Below are 27,196 nucleotides of genomic sequence, written 5' to 3'. Positions count from 1 at the left end.
TCAATCTTACGTCTGAACTATTATTTTGTTTGTTTTATGCTCTTTTGTCAAAGAAAACGTTGAGGTTTTTGTATGGCAACCACACAATATATGCAATATTTTCCACATAAAACATTTTTAAAGTGAAATATTTGAAATAATTGGAGCCTTGAATAGGTCAATAATTCATTATAACATTGTTTTTTTTTTTAGCAATGGCAAAAAAAGAAAAATAAAGATAGACAAAGAAAAAAAAAACAGCCTGCATGGCAGCTTTGTGTCAACATTGCAACTTTTTCTAGTTAGATTTCACCTCGTTCTACTTTTTTTAATGTTTATTTTTTATTTTTGCAATAGCATTTCCAGAATGTGTGGCGGGCCGGTAAACAATTAGCTGCGGGCCGCAAATGGCCCCCGGGCCGCACTTTGGGCACCCCTGGTTTAAGAGTTCTTTCTTTATTTATAGCCATGTTTAGAGCAGCTAGTGTTTTTCCATTTGTACTCTTTCTGTGTTTGTATCTTATGTCCGCAAGTAAACTGTGTGGTTTACCTTGAAGGTCGAAGGAATGTTGGAGTTGGAGTACTCCCTTTTTTAATCTTATCTGTATTAGAACAATGAGGCTGTATTCCTTTCTGGACAGGGTGGGGGCTGTTTGCGTATTCAAGAAGTTGTCTCTTCCTGTTTGAATGTTAGACCAATTTGAGAAGCCGGTAATACTGTATTGGTGTGGGCTGGTCTCCTGAAGCTTTAGTAAAACTTGATAATATTCCTATTCTGTCTTGATGGTCCTTCTTACTCTGCATATATGTCATCTGAAAGAACTTGGGATTGACCAGTGACTTTAATTCCCTGGGAGGTAAGGCTGGTCAGATGCAACATCACACACACACTAGGTGTGGTGAAATCACGCTCTGCATTTGACCCATCCCCTTGTTCCACCCCCTGGGAGGTGAGGGGAGCAGAGAGCAGCAGCGGTGGCCGCGCTCGGGAATCATTTTGGTGATTTAACCCCCAATTCCAACCCTTGAATTCCAAGCAGGGAGGTAATGGGTCCGATTTTTATAGTCTTTGGTATGACTCGGCCGGGGTTTGAACTCACGATCTACCGATCTCACTCTAACCACAAGGCCACTGAGTACATACTTATAGGCCAAATTAAAATTTTGTAATTATAATAAATAATAATAATAATGCAAGTATACCCTTTCAAATGCAATAAACTTGGATTTCTTGTATATTTTAACATTGCAATTGAAATGTAAACTTTTAAATATCAATTGAAAAGAAACATTCTCCTCACCTGTTTTGTTTTAGCAATAAAGGCTATTTAAGTTGTCGCTATCCTTCTTTGCAGGGACATTGTTGAATGTCATGTCATGTTCAGATGTACTTTGTGGTCGCTGTCTGCTCCACACGCCGGAAGTCTTTGCTGTCGTCCAGCATTCTGTTTTTGTTTACTTTGCAGCCAGTTCAGTTTTAGTTTCGTTTTGCATAGCCTTCCCTAAGCTTCAATGCCTTTTCTTAGCGGCACTCGCCTTTTGGTTATTTTTGGTTTAAGCATTAGATACCTGTCGTCTGCATATGGTGATCACGACAAACCATGTTCCCAACATCTACAAAGAAACTAGCAACTTGCTGCCACCTACTGATATGGAATATGGAGTATAACATGGTTAATCTGCCGAGCTCTAGACAGCACAGACACTCAACAACGGCACATTTGCAGATTATTATTACTGGTTTGCAAAAAATATTTTTAACCCAAATAATTGAAATGATACGGCACAGTGGTTTAAAAACACTGACCTAGCTCATAACATCAAAATATATATCTGCCTTAGGCAAGCTAGAAGGCCTTACTGACAACAACTCGTGATCTGATTGGCTAAACCCTCAAATCTAGACTCCAAACATCCCAGAACAAGCTAGTCAGGTTACTTCTAGACCTCCACCCCAGATCCCACCTCACTCCTACCCACTTCTCCAAAGTGGGCTGGCTCAGGGTGGAGGACCGAGTAAAACAACTTGCACTGAGCCTAGTCTATAAAATCCGCTACACCTCCCTAATACCGAAGTACATGTCAAACTACTTCCTTAACGTAAATGACCGCCATAACCACAACACCAGGGGGAGCTCCACTAACCACGTTAAACCCAGATTCCGATCTAACAAAGGTCTTAACTCATTCTCTTTCTATGCCACATCAATATGGAATGCACTCCCAACAGGTGTAAAAGAAAGGGCATCTCTATCCTCCTTCAAAACCGCAATAAAAGAACACCTCCTGGCAACTTCAACCGTAAACTAACAAACTTCTACCTCCCGGACTGTAAATAATCAAATGTAGATACTGTACTTATTCTTATTCTTACGCTCTCTGATCTCTATGTCCACTACTTGCTGTACATATCCTACCAAGTCAGTCCTACACTGTTCCAATGTCCATTCCTCTGATGATGCAATTGTTGATGACTGAAGTGTTGATATCAACCAAACCTAACCCCCTCACCCCACTCCACACCCCGGATTGTAAATAATGTAAATAATTCAATGTTTATACCCTGATGTTTATCTTGTGTGATGACTGTATTATGATGATAGTATACACTACCGTTCAAAAGTTTGGGGTCACATGTAAATGTCCTTATTTTTGAAGGAAAAGCACTGTACTTTTCAATGAAGATAACTTTAAACTAGTCTTAACTTGAAAGAAATACACTCTATACATTGCTAATGTGGTAAATGACTATTCTAGCTGCAAATAGGGATGATACTCGAAACCGGTTTTCCCGGTTGTTCGATAAGAAAAGAACCGAGTCCTCGGACTCGAATCCCTTTTTGAGAACCGGTACCCGTTATCGAGACCACTATAGTAAAGAAAAAGAGTTGGTTCTTTATTCGAATCCCTCGGAACGAATCCCATCCCGACCAGAAATGCCCCTTGAGACATCACAAGAATTTACGTCACGTAGCTCAGTCATTAGGCGCAGATAGGGAAAGCAGGAAAAACAATGGAATAATAAAGTTCAAAACAAAATGTATAATCCAATGAATAAGAATTACTGAGAGATTTGAGCAGGGTACAAACACATGAAGAACACTTTTACGACCAACCGGAAACATAGCAACCAGGCTAGCAACGCACCTCTTTTACGGCAGCTGTCACAACCGTTCTTAAAGCAACCGCAGCACATATATATATACATCTCCCTTTTTTAACTTTTGTTTTTCTTTCATTGTAAAAAAAACAAAATCACACTGTATATGTGTTGTCTGTCTAATTATAAATAATGCAGACGAGGCGTGTTGGCTGACTTCTTGACGTTTACTTTCACGGGTGACGACATGCAACAACACTTTTCGGGGCTACCGTGCATGCTCGTCACTCCCGTTGCATGCTGGGTAGTGTAGTTGTTATATTCCCTAGCTCATAACATCACATCTTTCCCCCTATAAAGAAAGATTTTAACTCAATAAAGTGTATTTCTTTTTTTAGCTTTAACTTTTCATTTTTTAGCATTGTAACCACATTTGCAAACAACTTTTCTCTTCATAGAATTTTCTTTCAATAAAGAAATAAAGTGCAAAAATGTCAAAGCATCATAACAAACAGTTATGTTCCAATAGCAGCAGAAGTGCACTTTTTGGAGAGCTGTATTATTTCCAGTTTTGTTCCCAAGGGACTGATTTTATTTAACACTATATTATTATTTATACACCTATAGTGATCACAGAGACAGGTTGTTTTTGTGTTACTGTATATATTTGTTTTTCTGAAAAATCCCATTTAATATACTTTGGGTAACAACAGTCAATATATTTTTTTTTTAGTTTTTTTTTTTAGGGGGGTAACAGTCGATATTTATTTATTTATTAGATTTTATTTTTTTCTTATATAATAAAAGTGAGCTTTTGTTAAACCAAATATTGTGTGTTTTTTCCATATACAACAACCTATCTGGACTCGATAAGAGAATCGATAAGGAATCGGTTCGATAAGAGGATTCGATAATAGGCTCGAACTCGATAATTTCTTATCAAACATCATCCCTAGCTGCAAATGTCTGGTTTTTGGTGCAATATCTACATAGGTGTATAGAGGCCCATTTCCAGCAACTATCACTCCGGTGTTCTAATCCAATCCAATCCAATCCACTTTATTTATATAGCACATTTACACAACAAGAATGTCTCCAAAGTGCTGCACAGCCATGTTAAAAACAATATTAAAAACAATATTAAAAACAATATTATGCTAAACCAATGACTGAATAAAAACAAAGAATAAATGAATAGAAAACCAATACAGAGACAATATAAAAAATAAATATGATTAAAAACGATTTTAAAGGGTAAAACCAATTAAAACAGTAAAATAGACATCAAAATGTATAACCCCAACCCTAACCACACAGGACAACAGAGGACAGAAGACCACACAACTCACGTAGTGTTAAAAGCCAAAGGATAAAAGTGGGTCTTAAGACGAGACTTAAAACACTCCACTGTGGGAGCAGTTTGAACATGGAGGGGCAGAGTGTTCCAGAGTTTAGGGCCGACCACAGAGAAGGCCCTGTCTCCCCTGGTTTTAAGTCTGGTCTTGGGCACCACGAGCTGGAGCTGGCTCTCGGACCTCAGAGCGCGCGCAGGAGTGTAAATTTGGATGAGGTCCGAGATATACTGAGGTGCCAGTCCATGTAAAGCTTTAAAAACAAACAGCAAGGTTTTAAAATCAATTCTAAAATGAACAGGGAGCCAGTGCAAACTCTGAAGAATTGGGGTTATATGCTCACGTTTCCTGGCCCCTGTTAAAAGTCCTGCTGCCGCGTTCTGGACTAACTGCAACTGGGAGAGAGCTTTTTGGCTAATGCCAGCATAAAGTGCATTGCAGTAGTCCAGGCCACTTGAAATAAAAGCATGCACGACTTGTTCAAAAAGGTTAAAAGATAAAAATGGTTTTACCTTTGCTAAAAGACGAAGATGATAAAAACACGATTTTAAAACGCCATTGACTTGTTTGTCAAATTTAAAATCGCTGTCTATAGTGGGGCCGGACCAAAAACTGAAATTTCCGTTTTTCCCTCATTCATTATTAAAAAATTCTGGGCTAACCAAGCCTTGACATCACATAGACAGTTGAGAAGGGGCGTCAGGGGGCCGTGGCCTAATGGTACAATGTGTTTGCTCATTGGCTCAGAAGGCTAATTGATGATTAGAAAACCCTTGTGCAATCATGTTCACACATCTGAAAACAGTTTAGCTCGTTACAGAAGCTACAAAACTGACCTTCCTTTGGGCAGATTGAGTTTCTGGAGCATCACATTTGTGGGGTCAATTAAACGCTCAAAATGGCCAGAAAAAGAGAACTTTCATCTGAAACTCGACAGTCTATTCTTGTTCTTAGAAATGAAGGCTATTCCACTAAATTGTTTGGGTGACCCCAAACTTTTGAACGGTAGTGTATACCTGTATCATGAATCAATTCAAGTGGACCCCGACTTAAACAACTTTAAAAATGTATTGGGGTGTTACCATTTAGTGGTCAATTGTACGGAATATGTACTGTACTGTGCAATCTACTAATAAAAGTTTCAATCAATCAAAAAAAATCGCAACTGTCTGTCAACTGTATGTCCCTGCATTGTTCATTCTGAAGGCTTTGGGCAGATTTGGTACAGCTAGCTTAATTCTGATTGGATAAAAACTTTTATTTGCTAGTGCAAACGCCCGCAGAAGCTGAAATCGATGCAAAAGTGTGACCGCTCTTCTAACGCATGGCAATTATCGAGACTGGCAAACTTACTGACTACATTTTCATTTATCGTGCGGTTAATTGACTTATCAAATATACACCCAGGCCGACATACTTAGCCCTAAGCTTAAAAACGCTGTGTAAATACTGCTCGACAAACAGGAGCGCAGGTTTATTGCCCGGTTGTTAGCGATACAAAACCCAGAGCTTGGGTACAAAACACATGCTAATGCGTGACCTGGCTCTCAAGTCTCACCTCCTGCGATAGAGAAGCCCAGTTCTCAAGTACGGCCAACCTGGTCCTTAATCTATCAATGGGAGGCCCTGGGCTCTCTCCACATTCAAACGCACAACCATCCTGCCATCCTCCAGACAGAGAGTGTGGGCTTTTTGTGTCTGTGGAGGTGTCCCGCATCCCCCTGTGGGACTGAAGGGCCCTTCAGACGTCTACTGAGAAAGAGCAGAAGGGTGGGAAAGAGACGGAGCAGAGAAAGACGATGAGAAGTAGTCGAGGTAGAGAGGTAAAGTAGACGCATATTGTGAGCGGGCCCCAGAGGTTGATAGCCATAGTTCATGCTGTGTATTAACATGTGAAGCGCTGTCATTCTCTGTCATGCTAATCTGCCTGCAGTTCTTTGTGGGGCTGGCTGGTGTCTGCTCATGTCGCATCTCCTCGCTTCCTTCGCTTTCTTCTCTTTATGCGCTCCCGTTCGGAGTGGGCGATCAGAGGGAGTAATAGGGGGTAAACAGCGCTGTTGACTAAAAGGATCACATTTGAATACATCGCAAGCATTAGCATACATTAATTATTGAGGCCCGGCATTGGCGCTCGCAAATTTCCCCAATAAGCTTTAGTTGTTTATCATTTGAAACTGTTTACAAGAGGAATTGTATCAATACATGGATGGCTATTTAAAGAAAGTGCACCGATCAATGATTTTGAAGTCTAAACGAAAATTGTTTCAAAGACGTAGTTTTTGATCAGAAGTATTACGGTTAGCAGGGTGATTATCCAATGCGATATCAGCACGAATCATAACACAAACTATGATACACTTAGTAATACACTTTCGTGGTCTGAATACATCAATCAAATTGCCGCTAAGATGGGTAGAAGTATCGCTGCTGTTAGGAAATGTGCTACGTATGTAACACCTGCAGTTCGCAGACAGGCAGTACGAACATTGGGGTTGTGTCATCCGTTCAGTTATTTGGGCTTCTGCACCCAAGGTTGAGCTTACAAAATTACAAACAGCTCAATTTTGGGGGGGATTTGTGTACGCTACCGTTCAAAAGTTTGGGGTCACCCAAACAATTTAGTGGAATAGCCTTCATTTCTAAGAACAGGAATGTACTGTCGAGTTTCAGATGAAAGTTCTCTTTTTCTGGCCATTTTGAGCGTTTAATTGGCCCCACAAATGTGATGCTCCAGAAACTCAATCTGCTCAAAGGAAGGTAGCTTCTGTAACGAGCTAAAGTGTTTTCAGATGTGTGAACATGATTGCACAAGGGTTTTCTAATCATCAATTAGCCTTCTGAGCCAATGAGCAAACACATTGTACCATTAGAACACTGGAGTGATAGTTGCTGGAAATGGGCCTCTATACACCTATGTAGATATTGCACCAAAAACCAGACATTTGCAGCTAGAATAGTCATTTACCACATTAGCAATGTATAGAGTGTATTTCTTTCAAGTTAAGACTAGTTTAAAGTTATCTTCATTGAAAAGTACAGTGCTTTTCCTTCACAAATAAGGACATTTCAATGTGACCCCAAACTTTTGAACGGTAGTGTATTTGGTCACTGCATGACTGCAAGCTAATCGATGCTAACATGCTATTTAGGCTAGCTATATGTACATATTGCATCATTATGCCTCATTTGTAGCTATATTTGAGGTCATTTAGTTTCCTTTAAGTCCTCTTAATTCAATTTATATCTCATGACCATGTGACCATGAATTGATGAACGTGGACCACGACTTAAACAAGTTGAAAAACTTATTGGGGTGTTACCATTTAGTGGTCAATTGTACGGAATATGTACTGTACTGTGCAATCTACTAATAAAACTCTCAATCAATCATTGACACACTATCTGTATGTAATATGGCTTTTAATATTTTGCAGCTCCAGACAGATTTGTTTTTGTATTTTTGATCCAATATGGCTCTTTCAACATTTTGGGTTGCCGACCCCTGATCTAGCCTATTTAGTTTCACCTGTGTCGGTCTTCTGTGCTGCACTAGATTTGTTTTGAACTACCCGTGTTGCCCGATTAAATGCACTTCTTGCCTGTACTCCGCCTTCATTGCTCTGCATCCTGTAGTCCTGGGACCTGGGTAACGTCTCTGGAAAATCGGATGGATGAAACGCGATATATGCCATTAACTTCCTGGTTTGATTTCATCTGCAACATATGTGACCCGTGCTGGCAAAATGAGTCGGAATACGCACAGGCTAATTTTGACCTACAGGGAAATAAGTGGAAAAAAATGTATCTTGGTTGAAATTGAGATTTTCACAAAAATGAGTCCATAAAGCCACAATCTAGCGATCCCAATCATCGAAATAGCAAGGAAACATCTTAAATCACCTTTATTTGAAGGTTTTGTACGAGGTATGTCTTCAGAAATTAGTCCTTTGTGTTAAAATTCCTTGAGAAAATCCAGTGTTTTCAACGCTCACTCGCGGCAATAAGGGGGAATCCCCCTAGCCATATTTGCTATCATTGTGACGCCAAGTTTACCTACTTTCTAAAAATGAGCATGGAATTCCCGATGACGCCATTCTGAACCAATAGAATTTGAGTTTTTAAACCTGTCCCGACGTAAACAAATCCGGCTTGTTGCTAAGCGGTCGCTGTGAGGCGTACCCTCATTGGTTGAATCACCCCGCGCGGTGCATTGTGGTATCATGGCAGCGCCCTGATGAAAAACAACACACAGTAATTCGAGCGGAATATTATGTGAAAAAAGGTGATTTTCGAACATTTAATTATTATTTTTGTGGATAAGTTAGACTGTTTTACATTCCGTAATGGATTTAGAAGGTGGAGAGGGTACACAGGCGGTTGCAAGTGCGCTAAATTCACTGCAGTCGGCGAATCTTCTTAGTGCTGCTGGTCAGGAATATTACGGACAGCTGACCAGCTGACAAACTGACCAGTGAACAAAAAAACTGTGACATAACAGTGTTGAAATTTTTGTACATAACCGATTTCAATAGAGTTGAACATATATTTTTCCTTTAGACATGGGATTTGACTTTAATTGTACCAATTTTGGTGTTGCTACAAGGACTTTTAAGGTATGGTTGCTATGGAGTTTTGTTTTGGAACATTCTGTTCTGGAACAGTAAACTTTAAGCTGGTTTTTCTCAAAACGGACCCTCAAACTTGGTCGACTTCAATCGGATGTAACTCGGTCATTTTCTGTCCGATTCCAACAAACCATATATCATTTTGAAGGTCTTTAGATGGAGAACGTGTAAATAACAATAACTCAGTTTTTAAAATTTCCTCATTGTGACTCATTTTGCCAACACAGGTCACATATTTCAATGGCAAACAGGATGGGCCTGTATTAATTGCGCTCCCTGCTGGTCGAAGCCTTGGTCGCTTCAAAGCATAGCGTAACAAACTCGTTGCTACAAATGATACGTCGCAAACATTAGGAATCAAAAATCCCTTGATCAAAGCCATCTTATCTGTTCTGACACGTGAAAGGAGAATAGAAACTTCATGCATATCGTCCAAGTCGCACGGCTAAATATTTTATGAAGTAATCAAAAACACTGCTGTCAAATCGGTGAGCTGTTTCCACCATCCTCTTGATTACTTTATCGGTTTGAAATCTTGGACCGGGCAAGAAATTGCTCATGCGAGCCCAGCCAGAATTTCCTGGATGTAGCATCTCTCTCAGGTCTCAGTTGGTGTGGATAGAAAAGAGGAGTTGAAGGCAGGGAGGGAAGTGTGTGTGTGAGTGTGTGTGTGTGTGTGTGTGTGTTGTCTTCTCTTGTGTGTTTATCCACAGTAATCAGGAGTCTGTGAAGCAGGAGAAGAGACTTGGCAGTGGGGGGACCCTGCCACATTGGAGTGGAATGAATAGCAATGTGCCAACCGCTGGCAATGTGACACTTTAGAAACCAGCATCCTTTCTGATTTGGTCACAACTTTAACTTAGGGCGAGAGAAAATGTCTGACAATAAGGCTGATCCGGACTAATGGTTTTTGGTGTTGTTCTTAAACTTTTGCACCAAAGCAATGGCGAGCAACAAAAGAAGCAGCTCCGAGTCAACAATAAGGAGAATAGATGGTATGCGAACGACAAGCCCGCCATCTGCTTTGGAGGGTAACCAAAATCTTGACACACTTCAGCAATCCCACAATCCCTCTGCTTTAGGAACGTTCCAGGCGCCCCCATTCATGTTTTTTCCTTCGCTCCGGGAGTCTGTGTGATTTCTCCCTCCTCGCTCCTCCTCAATTAAGTCATTAATTCCTTTCTTCGCTCCCTTTTAATGACCGCAGAGGCACAAACAAGCCCTGGTAGCTTCCTATTGAAGCCTGTGATTGGGCATAATTGCTGCTAGGGCCTAAGTATGGGGAAGCGGTATTGTTTTTGGTGCTTGCGGAGGAGAGAGAACAGAAGATGATAAAGACTGGATGGAGACCTTGTTATTAATCTGGAACACACACATTCTGTGTCAGCAAGACTGTGTCTTTCATCGACAAATAACATTAGGTTTACGTCAGCAATCCACACAGGCAACTGGACTTCTTCCAGAGAGTTGCAGAACTGAAGAAGTCTTCAATCCAACCATGACCTACATGACTGACAATCGACACAGACTAAACCAAATACCCCTACATTGTGTCAGGTAATATGCAGATTCCTCTTCCTCAGTGCTGGCCGCAGTGCAGACAACAAACACAGATTGGCTACAATATCTTGCAATGTCCCCCAAGGATCCCTGAATAGGGAGGGAGTCCAACATTCCACCCTATAATCAGGCTGATTGTGCATTATGTGACCATCTGCAAAAGTCTGTTGTGGGGGGCTCGGTGCTGGGGTGGGGATGGGATGAGGTCGGACTCGTCGAGGGAATTAGATCTTTAATAACACATTTTAGGGATGAATGCAGTTTTGTGAAATGGTCACAGATTGCTCCATTTATAGATGTTGGAGACGTCCAAACAGAGAGAGGAACAGTGGATAGATCGAGCAAATCTCCAGATTAGAGATTAGCCGTAGTACCAGATTTAAAAGGGGAGTCTGGTGGGACGCCAGCCTGCTCAGGCATCTATCTGGCTTCTGCTGGCCAGGCCTGCCAATGGTTCTTCTAAGTAGATCACTCAACCCTTACTGGGGCTGCCATGTTATCACGGTCATCTCCTACTGCTTTCTCCCTGTTGTTGCTTGCAGACTTTAGGGTACATCCTTGAATGAGGATGGGCTTGCTGGTTGGAACTAAACACAATTCTTCTTTTAAAATGAAAAACTGCCACTCAGATAGGCTCAGATCAGCGTAGCAGTTAAGCACTACCGCTGAGAGCTCTGTTTGCGGCTAGCCCCCAAAGTGGAGTGGTGTTTGCCCGAGTCTAATGATTATCTTTTACCGTTTTTAGGCCCCTTTAAGCAGTTCTTTTTGATGCAGTTAATTCCTGTTTTAACACGGGCGTATGTAATCTGTTGTAAGCGGCACATTCACCCAAACACACTGGCAAATGTACGCACAGCAAAGCAGTAGGTCTAACAACTATTACACACACTTGTGGTGTAAATCCGCCCATCCTCTTCCCTGTGAGGTTAAGCCACGCGATTAGGTGCACTGGGCAGCTCCAAAAAAAGTAAGAGGTCAAACGCAATCTGCGTGAACTTCCACCATCTCAGCCGTTTCGGCCATTTAGAAATTTTTAATCAGGTTTGGAATATGTTTAACAGACATTTGGGGCATCTGTTGACTTGCTAAATCTCATAAGCGTACAAGCTTATTGTCAACAGCTGGACACACCCGGCGACTCCACGCAGACCACAGCACTTAATTTGAAAAGAGTGTTCTGTTCTGCTTTGTTTTCCAATCAAGACAAGGGACACACCTCCATGGCTTCAACCACTACTTGGAATTGTTACTTATTGGAACCATGAGAAACCATGGATCTAGATTTAACTTTATTAACGTTGTCATGCTCCAATATTCCAAGGAACGTTATTGTCATAGCTTCATGAATCATGAGTGACTACAAATTAGAAATGTAACGATAAGAAAATGTCATATCGCTCTAATGTTAAATGTGCTTAAAAAGTACTTATACACACACTCAAATCTTTTGACCAAGTTTTTTTTCTTCGATTGGCAACACTAAATTGACCCCAGTGTGTGAATGTGAGTGTGAATGTTGTCTATCTGTGTTGGCCCTGCGATGAGGTGGCGACTTGTCCACCTAAGTACAGCTGGGATAGGCTCCAGCACCCCCCACGACAACATGAAGGACAAGCAATAGAAAATGGATACATGTATAACTAAAATAAATACTCTTATAAAGCCCAATATTTTGCATATTTTGTGTTTCTTATGCTTCACTGATAGTGTTTTAGTCTTATCTGTTTTATTGACCAAGCTTTTATTATTTTAAATATAGGTTTGTACTGTGGCACTTTAAGATTTATTTAAATTAACTTTGCATCCATCCATTCTCTACCGCTTGTCCCTTTCGGGGTGGCGGGGGGTGCTGGAGCCTATCTCAGCTGCATTCGGGGTACACCCTGGACAAGTGCATAACAAATCTAATGTATTAACATCATTCATTATTTCTGGCAGGCGATGTGGCATCCTACTCTGTTTAGCGGTCTTTGAACGCACCTTAAAAACACCTTTGTCTCATATTCCTCTGAGTATAGAACGATCATTCTGTTTTAAGAGAGCACAGCTTGTAGGTTCAAAGTGCACAATTGAATATCTTAGTTGCTCAGACAGTAATGTGTTTATATAAGTTTAGATTAAAGGCCTACTGAAATGAATTTTTTTTATTTAAACGGGGATAGCAGATCCATTCTATGTGTCATACTTGATCATTTTGCGATATTGCCATATTTTTGATGAAAGGATTTAGTAGAGAACAACGACGATAAAGGTCGCAACTTTTGGTCGCTGATAAAAAAAAGCCTTGCCTATACCGGAAGTAGCGTGACGTCACCGGAGGAAGGACTCCTCACATTTCCCCATTGTTTACACCAGCAGCGAGAGAGATTCGGACTGAGAAAGCAACGATTACCCCATTCATTTGAGCGAGGATGAAAGATTCGTGGATGAGGAACGTTAGAGTGAAGGACTACAATGCAGTACAGGACGTATCTTTTTTCGCTCTGACCGTAACTTAGGTACAAGCTGGTTCATTGGATTCCACACTCTCTCCTTTTTCTATTGTGGATCACGGATTTGTATTTTAAAACACCTCGAATACTATATCCTCTTGAAAATGAGAGTCGAGAACGCGAAATGGACATTCACAGTGACTTTTATCTCCACGACAATACATCGGCGAAGCTCTTTAGCTACTGAGCTAACGTGATAGCATCGGGCTTAAATGCAGATAGAAACAAAATAAATAAACCCCTGACTGGAAGGATAGACAGAAGATCAACAACACTATTAAACCATGGACATGTAACTACACGGTTAGTAATTCCCAGCCTGGCGAAGCTTAACAATGCCGTTGCTAACGACGCCATTGAAGCTAACTTAGCAACGGGACCTCACAGAGCTATGATAAAAACATTAGCGCTCCACCTACGCCAGCCCTCATCTGCTCATCAACACCCGTGCTCACCTGCGTTCCAGCGATCGACGGAAGGACTTCACCCGATCATCCGTGCGGTCGGCAGCTAGCGTCGGCTTGCGCGTCTGCTATCCAAGTAAGTCCTCCTGGTTGTGTTGCTACAGCCAGCCGCTAATACACCGATCCCACCTACAACTTTCTTCTTTGCAGTCTTCATTGTTCATTAAACAAATTGCAAAAGATTCACCAACACAGATGTCCAGAATACTGTGGAATTTTGAAATGAAAACAGAGCTTTTTTGTATTGGATTCAATGGGGTACCAATACTTCCGGTTCAACGATTGACGTCACGTGCATACGTCATCATATATAGACATTTTCAACCGGAAGTTTAGCGGGAAATTTAAAATTGCACTTTATAAGTTAACCCGGCCGTATTGGCATGTGTTGCAATGTTAAGATTTCATCATTGATATATAAACTATCAGACTGCGTGGTCGCTAGTAGTGGCTTTCAGTAGGCCTTTAAGTTATGTTGTTTTTTTACGGGGAATTACATTAATGCCTCTTGTTTTCATGTTAACATTTAGGCTAGGGAGCTTGCGCCAGTCAGTCTGAGAGTCTGTCGAAGTACAGTTATCAATTATGGTTTTTCAATCATTTTAATCTAAAACAGTAATACTAACGGTCCGGAGTTTTACAGCGGTTATCATTGATACCGTTTATTGTTAAATGCCTCCTACAAATACAAAATGTCATCATGTACATACCATTTTGTTTGTTTCACACTTCAACAAAGAACAAGCTTGTCTCGGAATGGTTCTTCTCTAAGCTGCTTACTATCCAGTTGTGATAAAGACAATATCTTGCGGTCTGGAAGTGGCGGCCACTGATTGGAGAATTCTTGGATGGAGGATGTGTGCACGCACACACACGGCCCAAAAGATGTCAGGACACACAATGAGAAATCACAGCTCTTTCACTTTCTGTCCATCTGCCCGCCACGGAGCGTGCTCGCTGTGCGCCACTTGGCTTTATTCTTTCCCATCAGCCACCACAAAAGAGCCCCAGATCCAATCACAGGGATCAGACCCGGGCCAAGACCAAGTGAAAGGGAGCCAAGGAGGAACAGACCAGAATCAACAGCCCATTCTCTCAAGATCCCCGCCACCAACCAACCCGCACACATGCACCAATTAATAGTTCATGGAGAAAACAGAACGTAAAACGGTACCCTGTGTGTGGGATAGGGATGTAACGGTAAACGTTATAATGATAATCCGCGGTAAAATTTCAGACGGTTAGTAATACAGTTTAAATTTTTAATCAGCAAAAAAGACGCCATTTATTAATGCATTTTAGGCAACACGGCTTACTTCCTGGAAACGGAGCCAAAGCAGCGCATGTGCAGTAGCGTCAGTTGGCTTGGAACATGGCGGAACGCAACTACACAGCCTTTGCTGCGTAGAGTAAACGGAGCCGAGCGCTTCATTTAACTTGATTTTCCCTCGCTTAATTTCCTTGTAGTCTCAGCGTGCGCTTAAGAGCGCACTGCTGCCATTACAGGACGACAGGTGTGGACAATATTAGAGACGGATGCAATTGTCCCACACTAAAAGTACACCGTGAGGGAGAAAAATATTTGATGTTTTTTTTTCTTTTTTTTCTCAACACACTTGTTTACAAAGTATTGCTGTTTGTTTCCTGTGATGGTCACTCGTCCTTTATTTAACTGCTAACTTTGTCAGTGTTGCGATAACATCGACACTAGCTAAAAAGTTTGGCATTTCTTTGAATTAAACGCAGGGTGTGAAGATTGTGTATTAGACGTGAGAGGTATCACTTGTGTTTATTTTTGTCGGCCAAACTTGTTGTGCTGAAACACATGGTGTTGTTTAAGAACAAAGCTTGTTTATTTGACTTGGTCTTCATTCAATCTTCAATAGAAATGTATTACTTTAAAAACCAATCATGTGATATATCACTTTGTTAATGTTTCTTGGTATATAGTTAATTCCTATAAGACATATTTCTGCTCAAACTCCCTGATACCGCATGTACACGTACACTACCGTTCAAAAGTTTGGGGTCACCCAAACAATTTTGTGGAATAGCCTTCATTTCTAAGAACAAGAATAGTCTGTCGAGTCTCTTTTTCTGGCCATTTTGAGCGTTTAATTGACCCCACAAATGTGATGCTCCAGAAACTCAATCTGCTCAAAGGAAGGTCAGTTTTGTAGCTTCTGTAACGAGCTAAACTGTTTTCAGATGTGTGAACATGATTGCACAAGGGTTTTCTAATCATCAATTAGCCTTCTGAGCCAATGAGCAAACACATTGTACCATTAGAACACTGGAGTGATAGTTGCTGGAAATGGACCTATGTAGATATTGCACCAAAAACCAGACATTTGCAGCTAGAATAGTCATTTACCACATTAGCAATGTATAGAGTGTATTTCTTTAAAGTTAAGACTAGTTTAAAATTATCTTCATTGAAAAGTACAGTGCTTTTCCTTAAAAAATAAGGACATTTCAATGTGACCCCAAACTTTTGAACTGTAGTGTACATACATTCAGTACATGTAAATGTACATAACTTTAAAAAAAATACCTCTCTCGATCAACATATAAAAATAGAGATAAAGGCATAATGTGATGAGAAACAGCTGACACGTTGATACAATTAATCAACAAAAATACTAATATTTGCCTTTAAGTAAATTAATAATGTTTATAGACTTTTTTTAAAGACATTAAAAATTACATGATGGCGTCACGTTGACACCCCAACACTGTTTTACCTAACATAATGTATTGAATAATCCTGATTAATAATCATGATTTTACTATTAATAAAAAATAATCTTACTTTTCTTGCCATAATCGTGCAGCCCTATGTATAGGACCAGATCTCATAAATGAACCCTATTTTTACTTTTCTGGACAAAAACTGCAGTTACATCTTATGACCATCAGGTGCCATCTTGTAAAATTCTTACTTTTTTGTTTTGTTTTATCTTCTGTGTCCATAAGGTGCTATCTTGCACAATTTTCACATTTATTTTGACTTAATTATGTTATTATTTTGTTTCTGCCATATTACTTTGTTTACAATGCTTGTGCTGTTTTCATATTCACATTACATTTTTACTTGAGGTAAAAGTACAGTGTTCTTATTTACAATAATATTTCTTCTTTAAAGGCCTACTGAAATGATTTTTTTTTTTTCAAACGGGGATAGCAGATCCATTTTATGTGTCATACTTGATCACTTCGCGATATTGCCATATTTTTGCTGAAAGGATTTAGTAGAGAACATCGACGATAAAGTTCGCAACTTTTGGTCGCTGATAAAAAAAGCCTTGCCTGTACCGGAAGTAGCGTGACGTCACAGGCTGAAGGGCTCCTCACATTTCCCCATTGTTTACACCAGCAGCGAGAGCGATTCCGACCGAGAAAGCGACGATTACCCCATTAATTTGAGCCAGGATGAAAGATTTGTGGATGAGGAATGTGAGAGTGAAGGACTAGAGTGCAGTGCAGGACGCATCTTTTTTCGCTCTGACCGCAACTTAGGTACAAGCTGGCTCATTGGATTCCACACTTTCTCCTTTTTCTATTGTGGATCACGGATTTGTATTTTAAACCACCTCGGATACTATATCCTCTTGAAAATGAGAGTCGAGAACGCCAAATGGACATTCACAGTGACTTTTATCTCCACGACAATACATCGGCGAAGCACTTTAGCTACGGAGCTAACGTGATAGCATTGTGCTTAAATGCAGATAGAAACAAAATAAATAAAACCCTGACTGGAAGGATAGACAGAAGATCAACAATACTATTAAACCATGAACCTGTAAATACACGGTTAATACTTTCCAGCTTGGCGAAGCTTAACAATGCGGTTGCTAACGACGCCATTGAAGCTAACTTAGCAACGGGACCTCACAGAGCTATGATAAAAACATTAGCGCTCCACCTACGCCAGCCAGCCCTAATCTGCTCATCAACACCCGTGCTCACCTGCGTTCCAGCGATCGATGGGAGGACGAAGGATTTCACCCGATTATCCGTGCGGTCGGCGGCTAGTGTCGGCTAGCGCGTCTGCTATCCAAGTCAAAGTCCTCCTGGTTGTGTTGCTGCAGCCAGCCGCTAATACACCGATCCCACCTACAACTTTCTTCTTTGCAGTCTTCATTGTTCATTAAACAAATTGCAACAGATTCACCAACACAGATGTCCAGAATACTGTGGAATTTTGAGATGAAAACAGAGCTTTTTTGTATTGCATCCAATGGTGTCCGAATACTTCCGTTTAACTATTGACGTCACGCGCATACGTCATCATATATAGACGTTTTCAACCGGAAGTTTAGCGGGAAATTTGAAATGTCACTTTATAAGTTAGCCCGGCCGTATTGGCATGTGTTGCAATGTTAAGATTTCATCATTGATATATAAACTATCAGACTGTGTGGTCGCTAGTAGTGGCTTTCAGTAGGCCTTTAAAGGAAATCATTCTGAATGTGTTCTATTTTTGTCAATAAAACTTGGTAAAAAAAAAAAAAGATTTCAGTATAACTATTTTTTTTAAATGTTGAGCACATTTAAAAATACCACACTAATAATGATGACTGTGATAAATTTGGTCACAATAACCGTGATAAGAAATGTTCATACCGTGACATCCCCAGTGTGGAATATTTCTATTTCCTGCTCGAGTTCTGCCTCCCGGTATGGACCAAGGGAAAAAAATTAGAGAAAAATCAGTGTTTCCCACACATTCATTTATTTGCGGCGGCCCGCCACGAAAGAATTACGTCCGCCACAAATAAAATAAAAAATAAATGTTTTTTTATATTTTTATTTATTTTTTTGTCTTGTCCAGCTTCTCAGGCAAATCATATAGTTGATGTAGATGCCCATCTGGCTGTTCAGATTTACTTTACAAAAGAGAAGAGTAGGATACTTCTCTTGTTGCCTTATTTGTATTTGACCACTACTGTTTTCTGTTTATTTGTTACTGACTGTGGCAGGACACCTCTGCCTCTGTTTCACTTTATGTTGCTGGTAAATAATATGGTTGTAGTAGTAGGCTAAAGTTAAATTATTTAGTATGCACTAATTAAAGGGGCAGAGCTTTAAGAGACATTTTAGCTTTTACATTTTATAAGATATATTTTTTGTAAGAACCACAATTAATAAATATATTTCAGTGAATAACTTATTGTTCAAATCTGTATATAAATATGTACATAAAGTGTTGTAATTATACTGTAAAATGGATGGATGGATGGACGTTTAAAACAAAACTGTTATTATTAATTAGTAAGTATACATTTTTTGAGCCTTTTCAGAGAAAATCATATCATTGTAGTAAATTATGCAAATTACTCGATGATGTCATGGTGACCACGCCCATAGCCACGCCCCCACCGCCACAGGTATCTTGACAGTTTATGGGAAACACTGAAAATTGACCACTATGCCATGTTTTACACAAGGCCAACAGGTCACAGTGCAAAGAAGAGGGCAGACAAATGCTTTACTTAAACACCATGTATTGCCACTCTCTCTGTGTCACACACCCTCTCACACACGCTGGCAGTTAATTGTGTAAGAGCAGGTCAGCAGCAGCAGTGCATTAGAATAATGGAAATAAATAGCAGAGACCCACGGATGGCAACACAAGCTATATTTGCATGGCGGCGTGCTCTGCAACAATTATGTCATTATCACAGTCAGTGTGAACGTGTGTTTATGTGTGCGCCTGTGTGTGTGTGTGTGTGTGTATGTGTACATGACTGCTGGGTCGAAATCTAAAGTTGTAAATAAAGTTTAACGCCACAATTACTTGTTGTTCTTTAAGTATTCAGTTGATAGTTGCTTGAGGCACTACTTCATACAACCGGACGAGGCACTGGGGAGTTCATCTCAAATGATGGCTAAAAAAAACCCAGTGACCTGAAAACAGGAGTTCAGAGCAATCAGTGAGTGTAAGTATTTTTAAACTACTGTAATTCAAGGCGCCATATGTAATAATTTCATGTCATGTCATCATTAAATGGCCCTGACATGTCAAAAAGCATTAATAAATCATCCATCCATCCATCCATTTTCTACCGCTTATTCCCTTCGGGGTCGCGGGGGGCACTAATAAATCATGTTATTTTCAAATACCTATAACTGATAACGGTAGTTCAGCCGGGATATGCTCATTTCAAAATTTGATTTACAGCCCCGATTACAAAGTCCGTAAGTGTGTCACATCCAGGTTGCCAGTTACGCACCGCCCTCTTCGTCTAGCTACTGCCACTGGTAAAGTTACTAAACATGTCAGCCCTTAGTAAATCTAACAGGCGTCGTTGCGATTCTCAACTTATTCATGACAAAGCCAGGAACAAAACGAGGATTTGTATCGGGGATGCCTTTGAAAGGTGGAGACGATTGAAGGCGGAGAAGATTTTTTCATCTGACGCCAAACTTGCTAATTTCCTCCTTGATAGGTAAGTCAGGCATTTACGTTTTCTTATTACTTGTAATAAATGGAAATTGACATTTTGTATTCAAACTATATAGTCCAATACAGTCTATGTTCTTGTCTATCTTCTAGACTTCTAGAGTGTTTGATTATCACATCACTCTAAATCAGGGGTCACCAACCTTTTTAAAACCAAGAGCTACTTCTTGGGTACTGATTAATGCAAAGGGCTACCAGTTTGATACACACTTAAATAAATTGCTAGAAATAGCCAATTTGCTCAATTTACCGTTATTATTAATAATTCATGATATTTACACTTAATTGAACGGTTTAAAAGAGGAGAAAACACGAAAAAAAATGACAATTAAATTTTGAAATAGTTTATCTTCAATTTCGACTCTTTAAAATTCAAAATTCAACCAAAAAAAAGAAGAGAAAAACTAGCTAATTCGAATCTTTTTGAAAAAATTAAAAAAAATAATTTATGAAACATCATTAGTAATTTTTCCTGATTAAGATTCATTTTAGAATTTTGATGACATGTTTTAAATAGGTTAAAATCCAATCTACACTTTGTTAGAATATATAAAAATTTGGACCAAGCTATATTTCTAACAAAGACAAATCATTATTTCTTCTAGATTTTCCAGAACAAAAATTTTAAAAGAAATTCAAAAGACTTTGAAATAAGATTCAAATTTGATTCTACAGATTTTCTAGATTTGCCAGAATAATTTTTTTGAATTTTAATCATAAGTTTGAAGAAATATTTCACAAATATTCTTCGTCGACAAAACAGAAGCTAAAATGAAGAATTAAATTAAAATGTATTTAATATTCTTTACAATAAAAAAAAAAAATTTACTTGAACATTGATTTAAGTTGTCAGGAAAGAAGAGGAAGGAATTTAAAGGTAAAAATTTATATTTGTTTAAAAATCCTAAAATAATTTTTAAGGTTGCATTTTTTCTCTAAAATTGTCTTTCTGAAAGTTATAAGAAGCAAAGTAAAAAAATTAATGAATTTATTTAAACACATGAAGACCAAGTCTTTAAAATTTTCTTGGATTTTCAAATTCTATTTGAGTTTTGTCTCTCTTAGAATTAAAAATGTCGGGCAAAGCGAGACCAGCTTGCTAGTAAATAAAAACATTTGAAAAAATAGAGGCAGCTCACTGGTAAGTGCTGCTATTTGAGCTATTTTTAGAACAGGCCAGCGGGCTACTCATCTGGTCCTTACGGGCTACCTGGTGCCCGCGGGCACCGCGTTGGTGACCCCTGCTCTAAATGTATAAACTATAAAGTTCACAAACATAAAGAGGGATCCTAGTGGGCCAGGCCAATCTTTCCTGATCTCTAAACTAAAACTGGGGAAATGCGTAGTGTTCTGGGCTTCAGTACAGTGTTGATCTCATGAAGACATGATTTTATTTCCGAATTCCTTGAGAGCAAAAAACTGCCTGGTTAGGCTTTGGGTATGTCATGTGTGCCTTCCTTGGGTGAAGCCAGGTTTACAGCTATGTTGTTATGCTGTTTGTTACTTATGCATGTTATGTTGCAGCTATTTAAAATTGTTTTGTCATTTTGTTCTGGCCTGAAATAAATTGGCCCTTTGAAACATATCTTTGTTTCTGTGTGTTGTATGTAGACCAGTGGTCCCCAACCACCGGGCCGCACAAGAAATTAAAAAAAAAAAAAAAAAAGTTTAATTAAATCAACATAAAAACACAATATATACAGGTATATTATATATCAATATAGATCAATGCAGTCTGCAGGGATACAGTCCGTAAGCACACATGATTGTATTTCTTTATGAAAAAAACCCAAAAAAACAAGCGTTGACCGGTCCGCAGCTACAAAAAGGTTGGGGACCACTGATGTAGACCACATTGCTTAGCAGAGTTCAGTGATGCAAATGCATGCCAAGTTGATCAACAGATTGTATTATTCTCCAGTGCAATAACAGTACTGAAATGAAGGCTAAAAGGGCATTAATGGGAGCCTTAAAAAAAAAAAGAAGAAGAAAAAAAGAACTAGTTACTTTTCACAGTAACGCATTACTTTTTGGTGTAAGTAACTGAGTTAGTAACTGAGTTACTTTTGAAATAAAGTAACTAGTAACTGTAACTAGTTACTGGTTTTCAGTAACTAACCCGACACTGCTTCTAGTGGCATTTAAAAAGAGCCATAATCTATTTTACCATGAGCCACCCACCAGTGGTGCGGGTGCTGCAGGGCCGGCTCCCGTCATAAACACTTGGCCCTCAACCACTAGAGGTGCCACATGATTATGCTAACAGGTCACTTCAATAGTCGTCGTGCTCTGCAAATGTCTGCTTATTCTACTTTGATGGACTGAATTGCCTCACGAATACACTTGTATACTTTTTTCAGCTAAACTTCTCATCAGTGGTGAGTCAACATGCCCTTTGCGATAGTTTTAGCGCGGTTTAGCAGCATCGCGACCGTGTCCATTCAAGAGCCCATACAAGATAGTTGCTAACTTAGCGTCGCTTTGAACGCTGTCATCTTGAAAGATTTGCAGACGTATTTCTAAAACAAGCTTACTATTTAAGTCTATATTGTAGCCGAACATTTTCCCTAAAGATGTCATGTCTAAAAAACGTTATTCATTGTTTTTTTCCATTTATTGTGTTTTGTTTACTTTTTAAATTAATGCCGAAGTGGCTTAGCAGTTTTGATTTGATTTCACTGCGGTAGGCAATATCCAACACCTTTACCTTGAACCTATGTACATACTTTTTTTTACCTTTTACCGTATTTTTCAGACTATAAGTCGCAGTTTTTATACTCAGGAGCGACTTATGTGTGAAATTATTAACACATTAGCGTAAAATATCAAATAATATTATTTAGCTCATTCACGTAAGAGACTAGACGTATAAGATTTCATGGGATTTAGCGATTAGGAGTGACAGATTGTTTGGTAAACGTATAGCATGTTCTATACCAGTGGTTCTCAACCTTTTTTCAGTGATGTACCCCCTGTGAGCATTTTTTTAATTCAAGTACCCCCTAATCAGAGCAAAGCATTTTTGGTTGAAAAAAAGAGATAAAGAAGTAAAATACAGCACTATGTCATCAGTTTCTGATTTATTAAATTGTATAACAGTGCAAAATATTGCTCATTTGTTGTGGTCTTTCTTGAATTATTTGGAAAAAAAGATATACAAATAACTAAAAGCTTGTTAAAAAATAAACAAGTGATTCAATTATAAATAAAGATTTCTACACATAGAAGTAATCATCAACTTAAAGTGCCCTCTTTGGGGATTGTAATAGAGATCCATCTGGATTCATGAACTTAATTCTAAACATTTCTTCACAAAAAAATAAATCTTTGACATCAATATTTATGGAACATGTCCACAAAAAATCTAGCTGTCAACACTGAATATTGCATTGTTGCATTTCTTTTCACAGTTCTTTTTGACAGACATTTAAAAAAAATCTCACGTACCCCTTGGCATACCTTTAAGTACCCCCAGGGGCACGCGTACCCCCATTTGAGAACCACTGTTCTATATGTTATAGTTATTTGAATGACTCTTACCATAATATTTTACGTTAACATACCAGGCACGTTCTCAGTTGGTTATTTATGCCTCATATAACGTACACTTATTCAGCCTGTTGTTCACTATTCTTTAGACATTTTAAATTGCCTTTCAAATGTCTATTCTTGGTGTTGGCTTTTATCAAATACATTTCCCCAAAAAATGTGACTTATACTCCAGTGCGACTTATATATGTTGTTTTCCTTCTTTATTATGCATTTTCGGCCGTTGCGACTTATACTCCGAAAAATACGGTAAGTTAAACTTTGAAAATGACCTTGACTATAAACACATGAGTATTGAACATGTTGGATTGAACTGATACGTAGTTGTGAATGTAGTCTTTTTGTTTATTCTTCATAGGTAATCATTTATAGTAAATACAAATGTTTACATAACTTGTAACATAATAATACAACACTATTTCTTAATATCTATCTTTTTTTGTATGTTTTAACATGTATGTTCTACCGTGGCTAGATGTTTAATTTTTCCTGGCCCCAAACTATCTCTATATTCGATTAAAAATGTATTTAAACTGCTATTTTGTTGGTTCTGTCTCGTATGCACACAATAAGACTCCCATATCCAAAATTGACTTCTGGTTACAGTAAACGATTGGTTATCGCTGTTAATTGGTTCCTGGACTGCCCATGGTAAATCATTTTTTTAAATATGAATGTAATATTTTTTTAAAGTTTGAGCATAAAATCCTGTTTGCAACTTTCTTTATATGTTTTTAACATTAAGAGAGCCCTCTAGACATGAACACCCGCATCCTCACCTTTGTAGGTTGCAAACGTTGAAGTGGGATGTGGTGAGGGACGTCTGTATAACAACACTCACAAGGCTGCAGTCAGCCCTGTAGCCTCCAGCCTGTTACACAAGTAGGATAGAATTGAACTCTTTATTGTCATCAAACAGAGAGCATGATGAAAACACAGGTGGCTACTGTGTTAGCAGTTAAAATACAAGACAAAAAATAAGTACCGTATTTTTCAGACTACAAGGCGCACTTAAAATCCTTTCATTTTCTCAAAAATCGACAGTGCGCCTTATAACCTGGTGTGCCTCATGTACGGCATCATTTTGGTTGTGCTTACTGACCTCGAAGCCATTTTATTTGGTAAATGGTGTAATGATAAGTGTGACCAGTAGATGGCAGCCATACATAAGAGATATATGTATATTGCAATATGATGGCAGTAAAAAACACCAACATTTGAAATTTTCCATTGAGAATATAGAACGTTACACACGGCGCTCAAAAATCTGTCAAAATGTTTTTAGTACGACTTCGGAAAGCTATGAAGCCGCACCGTTTGATGGATTGTCGGCGCATTAAACATACGAGTATTATTATGGTGTGTGTATAAAGACCGCAAAACTGCATTTTTTTAAGCAGACACATTACCTGGTGTTTTGTTTCGCATAATATTATGCAAAACCAACTTTTCTTACTTTCTGGTACCTGCTGATGTGTATTTGGGATCTGCATAAGTCCTGAAAATGTGCGCGAGTCCGCAATTGTAGTCCGTGCCAACACCGTAGTCATAAGCTTCTTCTTTTTCTCTACCTTCTTATCTGGCATTCATCCTCCGCTGTTGCCATTTCTAATACAAAGTAGCGTAAAGTTCTTACTTACCATATTTTTCGGAGTATAAGTCGCTCCGGAGTATAAGTCGCACCGGCCGAAAATGCATAATAAAGAAGGAAAAAAACATATATAAGTCGTACTGGAGTATAATCACATTTTTTGGGGAAACGTATTTGATAAAAGCCAACACCAAGAATAGACATTTGAAAGGCAATTTAAAATGTCTAAAGAATAGTGAACAACAGGCTGAATAAGTGTACGTTATATGAGGCATAAATAACCAACTGGTATGTTAACGTAACATATTATGGTAAGAGTCATTCAAATAACTATAACATATAGAACATGCTATACGTTTACCAAACAATCTGTCACTCCTAATCGCTAAATCCCATGAAATCTTATACGTCTAGTCTCTTACGTGAATGAGATCAATAATATTATTTGAAATGTTACGGTAACGTGTTAATAACTTCACACATAAGTCGCTCCTGGAGAATAAGTCGCACCCCCGGCCAAACTATGAAAAAAACTGCGACTTATAGTCCGAAAAATACGGTATATCTGTCAGTAAACTCGCTATGAAAGCGCTAAAACATACCGGTATAGTGAATTTACATAATTCACCCAAGGAACTTTAGTTATTAGAGAGCTCCGGCCGGACGTTTTTTCACGGGACACATTTTCGGCGTTGATGTTGCACTAGTGAGCCACGGATGAGGAGATGCTGCTCCGTTATTGATTGAAGTAAAGTGTGAATGTCATTAAAGGCCTACTGAAAGCCACTACTACCGACCACGCAGTCTGATAGTTTATATATCAATGATGAAATCTTAACATTGCAACACATGCCAATACAGCCGGGTTAACTTATAAAGCGCAATTTTAAATTTCCCGGGGAACTTCCGGTTCAAAACGCCTTTGGAGGATGACGTATGCGCGTGACGTAGCCAGTTTAACAGAGGTATGGCTTCCCCATTGAAGCCAATACGAAATAGCTCTGTTTTCATTTCATTATTCCACAGTATTCTGGACATCTGTGTTGGTGAATCTGTTCCAATTTGTTCATTACATTATGGAGAAAGAAGCTGAGCAAGCAAAGAAGAAAGTCGGTGCGAAGCGGAGTATTTTGCGAGGGAAGTCAGCAACACAACACAGTCGGTGTTTCATTGTTTACATTCCCGAAAGATGCAGTCAAGATCGAAGAACTCGGACAACAGAGACTCTTACCAGGAGGACTTTGACTTCGTTAACAGACGCAGACGCGATACCGTGAGTACGCTTCCAAACATTTGATCGCTTGCTATAACTAGCTCGAGCTAGTAGCTAGGAGCCAGCATAACAAACACCTAGGTGTTTGTTATGCGGGATTAATTTGTGGCATATTAAATTTAAGCCTGGTTGTGTTGTGGCTAATAGAGTATATATATGTCTTGTGTTTATTTACTGTTGTAGTCATTCCCAGCTGAATATCAGGTCCCACCCGCGCGCTTCCAAACATTTGATCGCTTGCCCGTACGTGCGTGTCACGTACGTAACTTTGGTTAAATATATAAGCTTTATGAACCTTTGGTTAGGTGAACGGTTCTTTGGGCTTAGTGAGTGTGTGTGTTGTGCAGGTGTTTGAATTGTATTGGCGGGTTATATATACGGGATCCCGTCCATATTACCCGCTCGAGCTATAACTAGCTCGAGCTAGTAGCTAGTAGCTAGGAGCTAGCATAACAAACACCTAGGTGTGTTGTGGCTAATAGAGTATATATATGTCTTGTGTTTATTTACTGTTTTAGTCATTCCCAGCTGAATATCAGGTCACCCCCGCCTCTCACAGCATCTTCCACTCCCCACTAGTCCTTCACTTGCACTTTACTCATCCACAAATCTTTCATCCTCGCTCAAATTAATGGGGAAATCGTCGCTTTCTCTGTCCGAATCTCTCTCACTTCACGCGGCCATCATTGTAAACAATAGGGAACTTTGCGTATATGTTCAATTGACTACGTCACGCTACTTC

At 39.2% G+C, this 27,196-nt stretch overlaps 1 long non-coding RNA gene across 2 annotated transcripts in view; it reads right to left on the bottom strand.

Annotated features, from left to right (window-relative positions):
• The window catches only part of LOC133640483 (uncharacterized), a 128,836-nt gene that overhangs the window by 89,528 nt on the left and 12,112 nt on the right, over positions 1 to 27,196 (bottom strand). For both annotated transcript variants that reach the window (XR_009824172.1, XR_009824170.1), the window contains exon 4: positions 24,370 to 24,461. This is a non-coding gene — a long non-coding RNA (uncharacterized LOC133640483). The remainder of the gene's footprint in view (positions 1 to 24,369; positions 24,462 to 27,196) is intronic.

This window comes from Entelurus aequoreus, linkage group LG23 (assembly GCF_033978785.1).
Source record: "Entelurus aequoreus isolate RoL-2023_Sb linkage group LG23, RoL_Eaeq_v1.1, whole genome shotgun sequence".
NCBI classification, from domain to species: Eukaryota; Metazoa; Chordata; class Actinopteri; order Syngnathiformes; family Syngnathidae; genus Entelurus; species Entelurus aequoreus.
This window is presented reverse-complemented; position numbering and strand designations above follow the sequence as displayed.